The following is a 13,621-nucleotide window of genomic DNA, read 5'->3' as shown; positions in this document are numbered from 1 at the left end:
AGTCACCGCATTCCATTCCCCTCAGCCGCCGCATCCCATTTCCATCAGTCACTGCATCCCATTACCCTCAGTCACTGCATCCCATTACCCTCAGTCACAGCATCCCATTTCCATCAATCACAGCATCCCATTTCCCTAAGTCACTCCCTCCCATTTCAGTCAGTCACTCCCTCCCATTTCACTCAGTCACTGCATCCCATTTAACGGAGACAGTGAATCCATTTCCATCAGTCACCGCACCCTAATGCCCACAGTCACTGCATCCCATTTCCCTCAGTCACTGCATCCCGTTTCATTCAGTCACTGCATCCCGTTTCACTCAGTCAGTGCACCCCATTTCCCTCAGTCACTGCGTCCTATCCTCAGTCACTGCATCGCATTTCACTCAGTCACTGCATCCCATTTCACTCAGAAACGGCATCCCAGTTCACTCAGAAACAGTATTGCATTCCCCTCAGTCACTGCATCCCATTTCACTCAGCCACTGCATCCCATTTCACTCAGCCACTGCGTCCCATTTCACTCAGCCACTGCATCCCATTTCACTCGGCCACTGCATCCCATTTCACTCGGCCACTGCATCCCATTTCACTCGGCCACTGCATCTCATTTCACTCAGTCACTGCATCCCATTTCCCTCAGTCACTGTATCCCATTTCCCTCAGTCACTGCACCCCATTTCATAGTCACTGCATCCCATTTCCCCTCGTCACTGCATCCCATTTCACTCAGAAACGGCATCCCAGTTCACTCAGAAACAGCATTGCATTCCCCTCAGTCACTGCATCCCATTTCATTCAGCCACTGTGTCCCATTTCACTCAGCCACTGCATCCCATTTCACTCAACCACTGCATCCCATTTCACTCAGCCACTGCATCCCATTTCACTCAGTCACTGCATCCCATTTCACTCAGTCACTGCATCCCATTCCCCTCAGTCAATGCATCACATTTCACTGAGTCACTGCATCCCATTTCACTCAGTCACAGCGTCCCATTTCCCTCACTCACTGCACCCCATTTCACTCAGTCACTGCACACCATTTCACTCAGTCACTGCACACCATTTCTCACAGTCACTGCACACCATTTCTCACAGTCACTGCATCCCAGTTCACACAGCCATGCGTCCCATTTCCCTCAGTCACTGCATCTCATTTCACTCAGTCACTGCATCCCAGTTCACACTGTCACTGCATCCCAGATCACACAGCCACTGCATCTCATTTCACTCGGCGACTGCATCCCATTTCACTCAGCGGGTGCATCCCATTTCACTCAGTCACTGCCTCCCACTTCACTCAGTCACTGCCTCCCATTTCAGTCAGTCACTCCCTCCCATTTCCCACAGTCACTGCATCCCATTTCAGTCACTCCCTCCCAATTCACTCAGTCACTCCCTCCCATTTCCTTCAGTCGCTGCATCCCATTTCACTCAGTCACTCCCTCCCATTTAAATCAGTCACTCCCTCCCCTTTCAGTCAGTCACTCCCTCCCATTTCAGTCAGTCACTCCCCACAGTCACTGCATCCCATTTAATGGAGACAGTGAATCCATTTCCATCAGTCACCGGACCCTAATCCCCACAGTCACTGCATCCTATTTCGCTCAGTCACTGCGTCCCATTTCACTCAGTCACCGCATCCCATTTCACGCAGTCACCGCGTCCCATTTCACGCAGTCACCGCGTCCCATTTCACGCAGTCACCGCGTCCCATTTCACGCAGTCACCGCGTCCCATTTCACGCAGTCACCGCATCCCATTTCACGCAGTCACTGCATCCCATTTCACTCAGCCACTGCATCCCATTTCACTCAATCACTGCAACCCATTTACCATAGTCACTGCATCCCATTACACTCAGTCACTGCAACCCATTTCATTCAGTCACTGCATCCCATTTCCCTCAGTCACTGCATCCCATTTCCCTCAGTCACTGTATCCCATTTCACACAGTTAGGGCACCCTATTTCACTCAGTCACTGCGTCCTATTTGCCTCAGTCCCTGCATCTCCTTTGCCTCAGTCACTGCATCCCATTTCACTCAGTCAGAGCATCCCATTTAACTGAGACAGTGTCTCTCATTGAACTGAGACGGTACATCCCATTACCTCAGTCACCGCACCCTATTTCCCAAAGTCACCGCATTCCATTCCCCTCAGTCACCGCATCCCATTTCACTCAGTCACTGCATCCCATTACCCTCAGTCACTGCATCCCATTACCCTCAGTCACCGCATCCCATTTCACTCAGTCACGGCATCCCATTTCACTCAGTCACCGCGTCCCATTTCACTCAGTCACCGCGTCCCATTTCACTCCGCCACCGCGTCCCATTTCACGCAGTCACCGCGTCCCATTTCACGTAGTCGCCGCGTCCCATTTTACGCAGTCACCGCGTCCCATTTCACGCAGTCACCGCGTCCCTTTTCACGCAGTCACCGCGTCCCATTTCACGCAGTCACGGCATCCCATTACACTCAGTCACGGCCTCCCATTTACCTCGGTCACTGCCTCCCATTTCACTCAGTCAGTGCCTCCAACTTCACTCAGTCACTGCCTCCCACTTCACTCAGTCAGGGCATCCCATTTAACTGAGACAGTGTCTCTCATTGAACTGAGACGGTACATCCCATTACCTCAGTCACCGCACCCTATTTCCCAAAGTCACCGCATTCCATTCCCCTCAGTCACCGCATCCCATTTCACTCAGTCACTGCATCCCATTACCCTCAGTCACTGCATCCCATTACCCTCAGTCACTGCATCCCATTACCCTCAGTCACTGCATCCCATTTCACTCAGCCACTGCATCCCATTTCACTCAGCCACTGCATCCCATTTCACTCAGCCACTGCATCCCAATTCACTCAGCCACTGTATCCCATTTCACTCAGCCACTGCCTCCCATTTCACTCAGCGACTGCATCCCATTTCACTCAGTCACTGCATCCCAATTAATGGAGACAGTGAATCCCATTTAACTGAGACAGTGCATCCATTTCCCTCAGTCACTGCATCCCATTTCCGTCAGTCACTGCATCCCAATTAACGGAGGCAGTGAATCCCATTTAACTGAGACAGTGCATTCATTTCACTTAGCGACTGCATCCCATTTCACTCAGTCACTGCATCCCATTTCCGTCAGTCACTGCATCCCAATTAACGGAGACAGTGAATCCCATTTAACTGAGACAGTGCATTCATTTCACTTAGCGACTGCATCCCATTTCCCTCAGTCACAGCATCCCATTTCCCTCAGTCACAGCATCCCATTTCACGCAGACACTGCATCCCAATTCCCTCAGTCAGTGAATCCCAGTACCGTCAGTCACTGCATCCCATTACCCTCAGTCACTGCATCCCATCACCCTCAGTCACTGCATCCCATTTCACAGAGTACCTGCATCCCATTTCACTCAGCCACTGCCTCCCATTTCAATCAGCCACTGCATCCCATTTCACTCAGTCACTGCACCCCATTTCACTCAGTCACTGCACCCCATTTCACTCAGTCACTGCACCCCATTCCCCTGTCACTGCATCCCATTACCCTCAGTCACTGCATGCCATTTCCCACAGTCACTGCATCCCATTTCCCTCAGTCACCGCAACCCATTACCATCAATCACAGCATCCCATTTCAGACACTGCATCCCATTTCGCACAGTCACTGCATCCCATTTCACTCCGTCACTGCCTCCCATTTCACAGAGTCACTGCACCCCATTTCACTCCGTCACTGCAGCTCATTTCACTCAGTCACTGCATCCCATTTCACTCAGTCACAAAATCCCATTTCACTCAGTCACTGCATCTCATTCCCCACAGTCACTGCATCCCATTTCACAGAGACACGGCGTCACCTTTCACTCAGCCACTGCAACCCATTCCCCTCAATCACAGCATCCTGTTTCCACAGTCACTGCTTCTCCATTCCCTCAGTCACTGCATCCCATTTCCCTCAGTCACTGCATCCCATTTCCCTCAGTCACTGCATCCCATCTCCATCAGTCACTGCATCCCATTTCCCTCAGTCACTGCATCCCATTTCCCTCAGTCACTGCATCCCATTTCCCTCAGTCACTGCATCCCATCTCCATCAGTCACTGCATCCCATTTCACTCAGTCACTGCATCCCATCTCCATCAGTCACTGCATCCCATTTCCCTCAGTCACTGCATCCCATTTCCCTCAGTCACTGCATCCCATCTCCATCAGTCACTGCATCCCATTACCCTCAGTCACTGCATTCCATTTCACTCAGTCACTGGAACCTATTACCCTCAGTCACTACAACCAATTACCCTCAGTGACTGCATCCCGTTTCCACAGTCACTGCATCTCCTTTCCCTCAGTCACTGCATCCCATTTCCATCACTCACTGCATCCCATTTCACTCCGTCACTGGATCCCATTTCACAGAGTCACTGCACCCCATTTCACTCAGTCACTGCATCCCATTCCCCACAGTCACTGCATCCCATTTCACAGAGTCACGGCGTCACCTTTCACTCAGCCACTGCGACCAATTCCCCTCAATCACAGCATCCCGTTTCCACAGTCACTGCATCTCCATTCCCTCAGTCACTGCATCCCATCTCCATCAGTCACTGCATTCCATTTCACTCAGTCACTGGAACCCATGTGATGGGATGTGATGGAGATGGGATGCAGTGACCTTCTTGGCTGGCTACTACACCTTTAATCATTGGGAAACTTACTAACCACACCTTCTATTTTCATATCCAAATCATTGTATCACTTCAACTCCCCCTCCCACTCCCTGGACGACATATCCATCCTGGGCCTCTTCCAGTGTCACATTCACACCACCCAGAAACTAGAGGAGCAGCACCTCATATTCCACCTCGGGAGCTTCCAACTCAATAGCCTCAATATGGACTTTGCCACCCTCAAAATCTCCCCACCCGCTAGCCTCATCCCAAGACTAGTTCCTCCCCTTATCCCTGCCTCCATGACCTGTCCGCCTTCTCTCCCACCTATCCACTCATCCCACCTCACTGACCAACTCCCACCACTGCTTGGAATTATTCTTCTTTTCACACTTCATCAGCTCGACGTTATTTCTAAAATCTATTTTCCAATTGTTGGAAAAAGTGAGATAAAGTAAAAGAAGTTACATTCTTACCACTCGGGAAATCTCTGAATATTATTCTGTTGAAAGGCCGCCAAGGAACGATGCAATTCTTGTGTCACAAACGCTGTGAGGGAGACATCTTTTTCGGTTCCACTAACTCCACCCTAAGGAAGACAAACCCACATAACATATCTAGCGACTTAAAGCATACTCTATTGTTGCCCAAGGTGGAGAGCTGGATGAACACAGCAGGCCAAGCAGCATCAGAGGAGCAAGAAAGCTGATGTTTCGGGATGAGACCCTACTTCAGAAAATTGGCGCTGGAGAATCTGAGATAACAAGGTGTAGAGCCAGATGATACTGCTTGGCCTGCTGTGTTCATCCAGCTTTACACCTTCTTATCTCAGATTCTCCAGCATCTGCAGTTCCGACTGCCTCTATTGTTGCCCTTTCACTTTACTGAACTAATATGAGCCAGCAGTTTTGTTTAGGCCCGTGTAATCTTACGGTAATTGGCCTGTACAAAATCCTGAATTAATTTTGATCGACTGACGGGAGAAGAGATGAATTTTATAGAAATTTTTGTTTTCTACCAATTTGCAGAGGGCATCGTGGGTGATTGAAGGACAGTGTTATTAGCCTCCAGGTCTGCGGACTGCATCGTTACCAACTTGCCCATTTGCATATACATACAGTATTCATGATGTACCAATGAAACATAATAAACCAATACTGCCTACTAAAAACAACCCTCACATATCAATGGAAATTTAAATATTTATCATAGAGTTTGAAGAATTGAATTCAATGATACAAAGCAAAAACCAGTGAAGATGAGTGCAGTTGGTCAGCACTTTTGCCACTAAGTGGAGGTTGGCAGTTTGAGGCCACCCAGGGACAAGCAAGCTCTGTCTAACTCCAAGGGCAGCACGGTGGCTCAGTGGTTAGCACTGCTGACTCACAGCGCCAGGGACCCAGGTTCGATCCCACCGTTGGACGATTTTCTGTGCGGAGTTTGTACATTCTGCCCATGCCTGCATGGGTTCCTGCTGGGTGCTCTGGTTTCCTCCCACAGTCCAAAGATGTGCAGGCTAGGTGTATGGGCCATGCCAAACTTGCCCATTGTGTTTAGGGATGTGTAGATTAGGTGTGTTAGTCATGGGAAATGTAGGGTTACTGAGGAAAGGGTCGGGGGATGAGTCAGGGTGAGATGCTCTTTGGAGAGTGGCCGTGGACTTGTTGGGTCAAAAGGGGCTTGTTTCCACACTGTAGGGATTCTATGATATGGAAGTATCTTTTGAAGTGGACATTCATGGGTATGCTGTAACAGAGACCTTGAAATACTGCACAACAAATATTTGGAACTAGACTGTCAATTCAGACATAGCATCAAAAAGGTCATGGAAGTTGTCACCGATAAAAAGCAGGATTGATGAAAATCCAGCAGGAAATGGTGTCAAAAGGCACTGTATCTTTTATTCATCTCCAGTTATTTTGTCCAAGGCACTGGATGCTGGCAGGATTGAAACATTTAAGAAATGCTTCACAAATCACATATAAGGACCTGCACATCTTTGAACAATGGGAGAAAACTGGAGCACCTGCACGTGAGTTTGCTCGCTGAGCTGGAAGGTCAGTTTTCAGACGTTTCATCACCATTCTCGGTAACATCATCAGTGAGCCTCCGACGAAGCCTGGAGCACCTGGCAGAAGCCCGGAGCACCTGGCAGAAGCCCCTCGCAGATGTGGGGAGGACGTGTCAATTCCACACGGATAGTGACCCAAGACTGGAATCTCAACTGGCTCCCCAGTGCATGAGCAGCTCGAACCACTGAGCAACTACCTTGCCCAGAAGGGGTTTTATAAGCGCATACTTTATTTCCATTAAGACAGATCCAATCCTCTATGTCCAATCAAAATAACATATTGTAGATATCATGACAACAATCATAAATGATTTTGAATAAGTAAATCAAAAAAATTGAAATTGTTTCCAAGCCTAAATACTAGATAAGGTGCAGTTAAGATGAATAGCGCAACAACAAAAAGGCCATATTTTATGTGACCATCGGTAACACTTGAAAACTTGCAACAATATAGTCACCAGTAGAGATCTGAAGTGGCTTGATGATGCACTCCTTCAGACACTGGAATGAAACTCCAAAGATCACAAATTCTCCTTCAATACCATGTTGTAACAGTGACTGCATCAACCTGTATTTATGGGCCTGACTGGAAACCCACACAACATGCATAAACAAAAAAATAATCTAAGGTGATAGGAGAAAAAATTGTATGTATGCAACGTCTTTGAAAAGCAATTATTTGCAGCGGCTGCAAGCCCATAAGGAATCTCGTTTCGCAGATTATATTCATTTGCACTGCAGGTCAGGCCAGTCAGAATCAGTTTTCGTTTCATGACAGATAACTAAAATGTCCATTACAATGAACTTTGGTTGATCAGAAGATTTTCAGTAAGGACTATGCCTTGTGTGAGCTGACGGCATTAGGGGATGGAGAAGGTACACGCACTGCTGGCATCTTGACACCATTGAATGAGCAAGCGTGGACGCAAAGGTTGTAACAGGTAACAATTGTACAGGCAATATCTTTTGAGCTCCTTCTGAGCAGGCCTGTAATACTCTAAAGCTGTGCCAGACCCTCACTTCCTCCACCTTACGTACGCTGCCTTTTCTTTTTGACAAGAAGCCCCTACGTACCCGTCATCCAAGGCTCCTTAATCTTACCCCTTCTTATCTGTCTCAGAGGAACAAATTTATACATCACTCACAACAACTGCTCCTTGAACAGCCTCCACATGTCTGCTGTGCCCTTTCTGTGGAACAATTGCTCCCAATCTGTTCTTCCCAATTCCTGTCTGATAGCGTCATAGTTTCCTTGACCCCAGTGAAATATCTTCCCCTGGTAACTGCTCCTTTCCCTTTCCATGGCTATGGTAAATGTGAGGGTCTTGCGGTCACTGTCGCCAAAGTGCTCTCCCACCACGAGATCTGACACCTGTCCTGGCTCATTGCCGAGCACCAAATCCAAAATGGCCTCCCTCCCTCGTCGGCCTGTCCACAAACTAAGTCAGGAAACCCTCCTGAACACACCTGACAAAAACGGCTCCATCCAAACCATCTGCACTCAAGAGGTTTCAATCTATATTGGGAAAGTTGAAGTCACCCATAACAACAACCCTGCTACGTTTGCACTTTTCAACAATCTGCCGGCCAATGAGTTCTTCCATCTCCCAACTGCTATTTGGGGTCTGTAGAAAACCCCCAGTGAGGTGACTGCTGCCTTGTTGTTCCGAACTTCCACCCACACTGACTCAGTCGACAAACCTTCCTTGGCAACCTCAGCCCATACCACCTCAGGAGACGAGTCCTCAAAGGTTCTTTCAGCCGCCGTTATACTGTCCTTGACCAACAAAGCCACACCTCCCCCTCTTTTACCACCTTCCCAGACCTTAATGAAAGATCTAAACCCTAGAACCTGCAACATCCATTCCTGAGATAATGGGAACTGCAGATGCTGGAGATTCCAAGATAATAAAATGTGAGGCTGGATGAACACAGCAGGCCAAGCAGCATCTCAGGAGCACAAAAGCTGACGTTTCGGGCCTAGACCCTTCATCAGAGAGGGGGATGGGGGGAGGGAACTGGAATAAATAGGGAGAGAGGGGGAGGCGGACCGAAGATGGAGAGTAAAGAAGATAGGTGGAGAGGGTGTAGGTGGGGAGGTAGGGAGGGGATAGGTCAGTCCAGGGAAGACGGACAGGTCAAGGAGGTGGGACGAGGTTAGTAGGTAGCTGGGGGTGCGGCTTGGGGTGGGAGGAAGGGATGGGTGAGAGGAAGAACCGGTTAGGGAGGCAGAGACAGGTTGGACTGGTTTTGGGATGCAGTGGGTGGGGGGGAAGAGCTGGGCTGGTTGTGTGGTGCAGTGGGGGGAGGGGATGAACTGGGCTGGTTTAGGGATGCAGTGGGGGAAGGGGAGATTTTGAAACTGGTGAAGTCCACATTGATACCATATGGCTGCAGGGTTCCCAGGCGGAATATGAGTTGCTGTTCCTGCAACCTTCGGGTGGCATCATTGTGGCAGTGCAGGAGGCCCATGATGGACATGTCATCAAGAGAATGGGAGGGGGAGTGGAAATGGTTTGCGACTGGGAGGTGCAGTTGTTTGTTGCGAACTGAGCGGAGGTGTTCTGCAAAGCGGTCCCCAAGCCTCCGCTTGGTTTCCCCAATGTAGAGAAAGCCACACCGGGTACAGTGGATGCTGTATACCACATTGGCAGATGTGCAGGTGAACCTCTGCTTAATGTGGAATGTCATCTTGGGGCCTGGGATGGGGGTGAGGGAGGAGGTGTGGGGACAAGTGTAGCATTTCCTGCGGTTGCAGGGGAAGGTGCCGGGTGTGGTGGGGTTGGAGGGCAGTGTGGAGCGAACAAGGGAGTCACGGAGAGAGTGGTCTCTCCGGAAAGCAGACAGGGGTGGGGATGGAAAAATGTCTTGGGTGGTGGGGTCGGATTGTAAATGGCGGAAGTGTCGGAGGATAGTGCGTTGTATCCGGAGGTTGGTAGGGTGGTGTGTGAGAACGAGGGGGATCCTCTTGGGGCGGTTGTGGCGGGGGCGGGGTGTGAGGGATGTGTCGCGGGAAATGCGGGAGACGCGGTCAAGGGCGTTCTCAATCACCGTGGGGGGGAAGTTGCGGTCCTTAAAGAACTTGGACATCTGGGATGTGCGGGAGTGGAATGTCTTATCGTGGGAGCAGATGCGGCGGAGGCGGAGGAATTGGGAATAGGGGATGGAATTTTTGCAGGAGGGTGGGTGGGAGGAGGTGTATTCTAGGTAGCTGTGGGAGTCGGTGGGCTTGAAATGGACATCAGTTACAAGCTGGTTGCCTGAGATGGAGACTGAGAGGTCCAGGAAGGTGAGGGATGTGCTGGAGATGGCCCAGGTGAACTGAAGGTTGGGGTGGAAGGTGTTGGTGAAGTGGATGAACTGTTCGAGCTCCTCTGGGGAGCAAGAGGCGGCGCCGATACAGTCATCAATGTACCGGAGGAAGAGGTGGGGTTTGGGGCCTGTGTAGGTGCGGAAGATGGACTGTTCCACGTAACCTACAAAGAGGCAGGCATAGCTGGGGCCCATGCGGGTGCCCATGGCCACCCCCTTAGTCTGTAGGAAGTGGGAGGAGTCAAAAGAGAAGTTGTTGAGTGTGAGGACGAGTTCCGCTAGGCGGATGAGAGTGTCGGTGGAGGGGGCCTGGTCGGGCCTGCGGGACAGGAAGAAGCGGAGGGCCTTGAGGCCATCTCCATGCGGAATGCAGGTGTACAGGGACTGGACGTCCATGGTGAATATGAGGTGTTGGGGGCCAGGGAATTGGAAGTCCTGGAGGAGGTGGAGGGCGTGGGTGGTGTCACGGACATAGGTGGGGAGTTCCTGGACCAAAGGGGAGAAAATGGAGTCCAGATAGGTGGAGATGAGTTCGGTGGGGCAGGAGCAGGCTGAGACGATGGGTCGACCAGGGCAGGCAGGTTTGTGGATTTTGGGAAGGAGATAGAAACGGGCCGTGCGGGGTTGGGGAACAATGAGGTTGGAGGCTGTGGGTGGGAGGTCCCCTGAGGTGATGAGGTCATGAATGGTGTTGGAGATGATGGTTTGGTGCTCGGGTGTGGGGTCATGATCGAGGAGGCGGTAGGAGGTGGTGTCGGAGAGTTGGCGTCTGCCCTCGGCGATGTAGAGGTCAGTACGCCATACTACCACTGCGCCACCCTTGTCTGTGGGTTTGATGGTGAGGTTGGGGTTGGAGCGGAGGGAGCGGAGGGCTGCCCGTTCTGCGGGGGAGAGGTTGGAGTGGGTGAGAGGGGTGGAGAGGTTGAGGCGGTTAATGTCTCGACGGCAGTTGGAGATGAAGAGGTCGAGGGAGGGTAGGAGGCCTGGGGGTGGTGTCCAGGAGGAGGACTTGTGTTGGAAGCGGGTGAAGGGGTCAGTGGAAGGAGGGTTGGGTTCCCGGTTGAAGAAGTAGGCATGCAGGCGAAGACGGCGGAAAAACTGCTCTATGTCCGACCGTGACTGGTATTCGTTGATGTGTGGTTGTAGGGGGACAAAGGTGAGCCCCTTGCTCAGGACTGACCGTTCGTCCTCAGTCAGTGGGAGGTCTGGGGGGATGGTGAAGATTCGGCAGGACTCAGGGTGGCTGTCTCCTCTGGGGTTGCAGGCTGTGGAGGTTGTGGGCGGAGCGATGATGTCGTCGGCCGTGGGCGGGGTTCCGTCGGCCGTGGGCGGGGTTCCGTCGGCGTCGACCGTGGGCGGGGTTCCGTCGGCGTCGACCGTGGGCGGGGTTCCGTCGGCGTCGACCGTGGGCGGGGTTCCGTCGGCGTCGACCGTGGGCGGGGTTCCGTCGGCGTCGACCGTGGGCGGGGTTCCGTCGGCGGTGGGAGGATCGGGGTGGGCGGCAGCAGCTGATGTGAGGGTGGTGTGTGGGCTGGAGGACCTGGACGTGGAGGTGGTGACTGTAGCAGCGGTTCCGGAAGTTCTGTGGCCGGCGGAGGCCGATGTGACGTCATCGGTGGGGTCTCCGGCCGTGTCCTCATGGTCAATGGCGGCGGGTGCATTGTGGGGGAGGGGCAGGGACAGAGTCGGGATTTGGGAAGCGCAGGAATCCTCTTGTGGGTGGCAGGGGCCAGTGAGTTGGTTGTACTTACGATTTTTGGTGTCCAGTAAAGCTGAGTGGAACTGGGTGTTCAGTCTGTGGATCCTGCGGAGGATAAAAAACAGCAGGATAAAAAACATCCATTCCTGACCCTGCTCTCTCCATGTCTCCGAAATGGCCACAACATCGAAGTCCCAGGTACCTATCCAAGCTGCAAGCTCACCTATCTTATTCCGGATACTCCCGGCATTAAAGTCATCACACTTCAATCCAGCTTGCTGTCTGCCAGCACACTCCTGTGACAGTGAGGTCCTGACCATGTCCTCCCTACGCTCATCCTCCTGTGTACTAGGACTACACCTCAGTTTCCCATCCCCCTTCTGAGCTCGTTTAAATCCACCCGAATGGCACTAGCCAATTTCCCACCCAGGATATTAGTGCCTCTCTCATTCAAGTGGAGACCGTCCTGTTTGTACAGGTCCCACCTTCCCCAGAATGAGCCCCAATTGTCCATGTACCTGAAGCCCTCCCACCTGCACCATCGCTGCAGCCACGTCTTCAGCTGAAATCTCTCCCTGTTCTTTGCCTCGCTATCACGTGGTACGGGTGACAAACCAGAGATGACCACTCTGTTTGTTCTAGCTCTCAGCTTCCACCCTAGCTCCCTCAAATCCTGCCTGGCATCCCTATCCCTCTTTCTACCTCCGTCGCTGGTGCCTACGTGGACCACGACTTGGGGCTGGTCAACCTCTCCCCTCAGGACCCTAAACACACTATCCGAGACATCACAGACCCTGGCACCTGGTAGGCAATACACCAATCGTGAGTCTCTTTCGTTCCCGGAAAATCTTCTATCAGTCCCTCTAACTATTGAGTCCCCAATGACTATCACTCTCTTCCTATCCCCGCTTCACTTCTGTGCAAGAGGGACAGACTCTGTGCCAGAGACCTGCACCCTACTGCATGCCCCCGGTAAGTCGTCCCACGGAACAGTATCCAAAATGGTAGAGTTGTTTTTCAGGGGAGCGACCGCAGGGGATTTCAGGCAAACGACCACAGCGGAAGGTTCGTCAAGCTTCACTGGGTACATTTTTGGCTGAAGAAACATGTGTTTCAATGTGATCTAATGGAAGAAGCCATGGAGTCAAAGCTAAACATTTCGACAATAAGACAACCATTCTTAAAAGCAGCAGACAGCATGAAAAAGAAATGAGCTGCTTCAATATCCGGTTAAAATTTATGTGGAATATCAGATGGAATTTTCTTATTGACTCCATTCTGCAATCATGTCGAGCTAAAAATGTTAACTGCATTAAATCATACTAACCAGAAACGGACTTTGCAGTGAATGGTTTGATGATTTTCTGTATCTGGAACATCCCTTTTCCTTCTTGAACGAAGATCGTACCAACCTATGGTACCAAACTGTGAGTCAAACGGATGGGACTCGTAATCTTTAAATTCCTCATCAAACCAGTCTAATCGTATGAGTGACAATGGGAACTGCAGATGCTGGAGAATCCAAGATAATAAAATGTGGGGCTGGATGAAGACAGCAGGCCCAGCAGCATCTCAGGAGCACAAAAGCTGACGTTTCGGGCCTAGACCCTTCATCAGAGAGGGGGATGGGGTGAGGGTTCTGGAATAAATAGGGAGAGAGGGGGATGCGGAGCGAAGATGGAGAGAAAAGAAAATAGGTGGGGAGGAGAGTATAAGTGGGGAGCTAGGGAGGGGATAGGTCAGTCCAGGGAAGATGGACAGGTCAAGGGGGTGGGATGAGGTTAGTAGGTAGGAGATGGAGGTGCGGCTTGGGGTGGGAGGAAGGGATGGGTGAGAGGAAGAACAGGTTAGGGAGGCAGAG

The 13,621-nt window shown here is 51.3% G+C and overlaps 1 long non-coding RNA gene across 1 annotated transcript; it reads right to left on the bottom strand.

Moving 5' to 3' along the window:
* Positions 1-5,154: 5,154 nt before the first annotated feature.
* Positions 5,155-13,291, bottom strand: LOC132208270 (uncharacterized). The gene is made up of 3 exons (XR_009444354.1): positions 13,088-13,291; positions 11,813-11,865; positions 5,155-5,267 (listed from the first exon to the last, which is right to left on the bottom strand). It is a non-coding gene; the product is annotated as an uncharacterized LOC132208270 (long non-coding RNA).
* Positions 13,292-13,621: the final 330 nt, after the last annotated feature.

Source organism: Stegostoma tigrinum, unplaced genomic scaffold, assembly GCF_030684315.1.
Source record: "Stegostoma tigrinum isolate sSteTig4 unplaced genomic scaffold, sSteTig4.hap1 scaffold_342, whole genome shotgun sequence".
Classification (NCBI taxonomy): Eukaryota; Metazoa; Chordata; class Chondrichthyes; order Orectolobiformes; family Stegostomatidae; genus Stegostoma; species Stegostoma tigrinum.
The sequence above is the reverse complement of the archived record's forward strand: the minus strand, read 5'-3'. Positions and strand labels throughout refer to the sequence as shown.